A 4,602-nucleotide genomic window follows, 5' to 3' on the forward strand; every position below is an offset into this window, starting at 1 on the left:
AATTTATACGAGTGGGTGTGGTTGTGCTAATGATAGCCTTTATGATAATCAGGCCCCGCCTCGTTGACGAGATGGGGTTATCAATCAGGATAACGCAATCAATCGTGTGCAGTTACGCTAGTGTCAATTCAGCCTCGTTGTCTAACTTCGTATTATTGATCAGCATAATACAATGATTCTCGCTTTAACACTCCCCGAGTGTTCATATTCTAGGTCCCAAGTTCATATCATTCGCTTTAAAGTTTAATGAGTGTGGATTGGTGTGTTTATAGTTTAGGTTCCCGAGTTCATATCTCATCGCAGGATACAGGTCTTATGCAAAAAATTCAGGAAAGAATCACACGACCACTCTGTATTAATCAATTTATTTTCTAATTAAACCTTAACTATAATATGTATGTGAACTCTCAATCTCGGAACTTCAACACGGTATCCACACGGTATCAAGACAGTATCATCCACGACTGTACGATTTCACTTTGATAACACATGGACCCCACATAAAACAATTGCTGTTAGTGAGAGAGAGAGTCAGAACATGCCAATGCTATGCTACACAAACGCTTATACATTATAATATGAACGATCATTATGCTTGAAATGGTCAGCACATTATCACAGGCAATTGATTAACATGCAACGGTATTCATATAAAAAGACAATCAAACAGTTATTATTTCCAAAGGCATAAATGTAACAACAGATCCACCGGACAGACTATAAGATTACCGAAATGGCTTAGTATGAGGGTATGTGGTGGAACGTGTTATCTCACGGGAGACTAATTAATTCGTGAATAAGATTGTATGATCAGAAATTCGGTTTAGCACGACTCCTCCCCGGTAGCGTAGCTCCGTGGCGAAGGTGCCAAGGGTTAATTCGTATTGATGGATCGGTTGGTAACTTATGCGATTAGAAGTACAGTCCAAAACAAAATATTAAAGAGGAAAATTATGAATATACTTATAAACGACGGACTGTTATCACACGATCGATGCTTCCACAGCCAGATGGTTCACGGACTTGAGTGTTCGCTTCTGGTTAAGGACCCGTGTATGTTTGAGTGATATGAATTGTTTTGAATAGTCAGTGTTTGGAATTAATTATTTGCGTTAACATACGCCGAAGTTGGCATCGCTTGTAGGAGAAGTAGCCTCGCTCCCTTTAGAGCGGTGAGGTGCGTGGGAGTGCATCATACGTATCGCCGCCCTCCTCCACACAGCAGCCAGCCTCTGTCCACAGAGGAGAGTTGCTTGATCGCTCTCAGTGCTGCTCAGTGGACACCTCTCTCCGCTGCTGGATGAGTTGCATCGGCACGCTCCCTCTCTCTGGGTGGAGAACTCGAACATGCTCGTTGCTGGTTTGCTGAAAGCAGGTTTTTCTCCACTGCTGGATGACTCAAGTCGCACGTGCTCTTGCTCTGGTTTGCAGAAGCTCTTGCTTGGTGCGTCGGTCGCTCTGCAGCTGGACTCAATGTAGAATAATCTTTCAGCAATACTCTGTCTTTCAGCTCTTTAAATCACCCTCGGTGGTGCCTCACTACCCTGCGAGTCTTGCCAACGTCAGTGGGTAGTGACGGGGCCACTTTGGCCTCTGCTCGCCGCCCCTTGCTCTGCAGCTCGCCGGCTGGCGACCTGTTGCTCTCGTTCCCGATTTGAACTGCTCCTGAGCCGACCCACTGGTCGAACTCTCTCGCGTGTCGAACTGCCCCGAGTTCCGACCTCCCTGGTCGAACTCCCCGAGTTCCGACCTCCGAGTCGAACTGTCTCCCGAGAGTCGACCCCCCGGTCGAGCTCTGGTGAGCCGACCCCCCCCCCCCCCCGGTCGAACTCTGGTGAGCCGACCCCCCCCCCCCCCCCCCCGGTCGAACTGAGGTTTCAATGCTCAGGATCCTCTTTTTATGCCCAAAAATCCCTTCACTCAGATCCTGCCCACAAGGCGGGGTTTCTTTCGATTTTTGCTGTATCAGGATTTGTCCGTATGTATCTGCGTCCGTGTGTGTGTCCGTACGTGTGTCAGTGTGTGTCATTGTGTGCATCACCCACGGTATATTCCGTTACCATACTCCTACCATAAAACCTACAAGTAAAACAATCAAATGTTATAAATTGTCTCGAAGGCGCCTCTTTGTCTGGGTGCACAACCTGGAGGGAGGGGCGATATTCCCTCCGACTTTCACCGACGCACAAAGAAATGGTTAAAAAGTTTTAAGTTAACATTTCATTTCATCAGAGTTCCACAGTTATGATTCTGTATTAATCCAAGGTCTGGGTCAGCTTCCCGTTGTGGTGTTTGACTCGTGTTTCCCCGAGCGTATACACACTCCTACCCCGTGGTGCGGGGATACAAAGACGGCCGGGATCTCCCTTTCTCTCCGACCCTGGGTTTAACATCACCCTTTGCTTACGTTGCAGTTTTGCTGTGCTTGCATTTCTTTTCCTCTCTACTCTTACTTTAACCCTGCTTATTATTTGCGTATGGGTGGATTAGAGCATTCATGTTGACTTAGGAAAACCTGATTGTTATAGGCTTCGGGTCAAGTCGTATAGAAATTATTAAAATATGTAAATACATTTCATATTAAATTAATAGACGGGTGATGGTTACATTGACGTAGCTTGTGGCAGGGTTCAATTGAAATGGGTGTGAAGATCAATAACTTTAGCCTACCCTGTCGTTAAATTCCGACTTTAAGTTACTTTAATAGTAATGCAGAACCAATTAGCTTTTTGACTTAACTAGATCTAGACTAACGCAAACTCCCAGTGACCCTGGCTTTGTGTTTACACCAGCCCCTTGCAATCCGCTGTGCTCTGCTCTCTATCTGCTCCCTCTGACCCTGGGAGGGCTCTGAACGTCAAAACCGTGTTAGTGGGTCATGGTAAATATGACCTCCACATGCCATGCTGAGGCCTGGTTTGGTGTTTTTATTCATTATTAAAATAAAAAACACAATAGAAATATGTATCTATATGTATCGAAAAATTACTTGTTAATATTAAGATGGAAAGGGGGGCATATACAACAGTGTACAGCCACCACCGGAGTGGAAGAATGGCAGGCGCATCTTACAGATGATAAGTCGATGGTCAGTGGGCAGATCAGCTCCACGGTAGGTCCTGGTGTCAAGGACATGGCCTACATCCGCTATTCTGTCACTGTAGTCCAGCAGATGTTCTTGCTTGGACCCAGCATGCATCCATGATGTGGTGTGGATGCGCCGATGCCGGAACAGCGTGTTGGTAATTACAAGCCCATGGGCTGCACAAAAAACTAGCAGCCTCCTACCGTTGTTATTGAGCTGATCTGGCCCATGACTTCCAATCACTCCAGACCAGGTGCCAGCATCATGACCAACTCGGGCATTGAAGTCACTAAACAAGATGACTCTATCCCGAGGGGCCACTATAGCTAGCACCTGTGACAGGAGGTCATAGAAGGCATCTGACTCATCGGCCTTGCCTGCATCCATCCACGGATGTTCGTCTTAAGTGGGGGCATAAGTAACCACGACCACCACTCCTTGCCTCTGGTTGCTGAGAAGGCGAGCCCAAAGTAGCCTGGGGCTTACAGCTTCCCACACCTCACCGCCACGCTCCCACGCCCCCTTCATTATTTTATTCCGAAGATCCACACCCTGTTGTTTGGCAGTCTCCTGCCCCGAGTAGAGGACAGTCCACCCCTCATGGTGGCAGGAGCCAGTGCCGGTCCACCGGACCTCCTGAATACCACAGAGATCCAGGCGGTACCGGTCCAGCTCCCGACAGAGGAGTGGCAGCCTCTCCTCCGCAGTGAGCGTTCGAACATTCCACGTGGCCACACCTAGTGGGTTTTTTTTGTTTCTGGAGGAGCCCCGAGGGTAAGGATTCAGACTCCTGGCTCCGCCAAATGGGGTTTGGCCAGGAGACGTTATAGATGCCTGTCCCCCGGGGCTTCCGGCACAAGCTTATTTATTAAAAATTTCCATCGTGCTTTAATGGTAATTAATTGAAGGTGCGGGGGGGGGGGGTATCAGCCCCTCGCACCCGTCCAGAGCCCCCATTTAGCGGCTGTGGTGGCTACAAACGCCATGAGAGGAAAGGCCAATTTAAATTGGCTCTCCCCCCACGGCACTGCCCACCACAGCGTTGCCGCCCGGCACCACGAGGAGGTAGGGGGTTGTTTTTTGCTGGACAGAGACACAAAACAACAACCGCCATTCGCCACTAAGTGGCGGTGACGTCACCACGACGCTTGTGCCAGGCTATGTGCACCTTGAGGCCACGTGAAGTGTCGAACGCCCGCGGGCAGGAGGTCACGGGGCAGACCCAGGTGCCACGGGTCGACTGACTGAGTTGACTTGCTGATGCACCACCTGTGCCCCCTACCGTGCCAACCTGCTGTGCTTTAGCCACCCGGCGCTCCGCACGTTGTTGTGAGCGTCGCTCCTCCGCCCTCCGTTGTTGTTGGAGGGCGACTGCCTCCAACTGCCCAGTAGCAGAAGCGTCCTTCAGAACGAGCGTCCTCCACACATACATACATACACACGGTGCACACACACCATGCTGCACGTGTTCCCACGCGTGTCCGCCGTCACGTGGCGGGCGCCTCCACCAATGGGAC

This window comes from Petromyzon marinus, chromosome 25 (genome assembly GCF_048934315.1).
Source record: "Petromyzon marinus isolate PM22_M1 ecotype Great Lakes invasive population chromosome 25, UKy_Petmar_22M1.pri1.0, whole genome shotgun sequence".
NCBI lineage: Eukaryota > Metazoa > Chordata > Hyperoartia > Petromyzontiformes > Petromyzontidae > Petromyzon > Petromyzon marinus.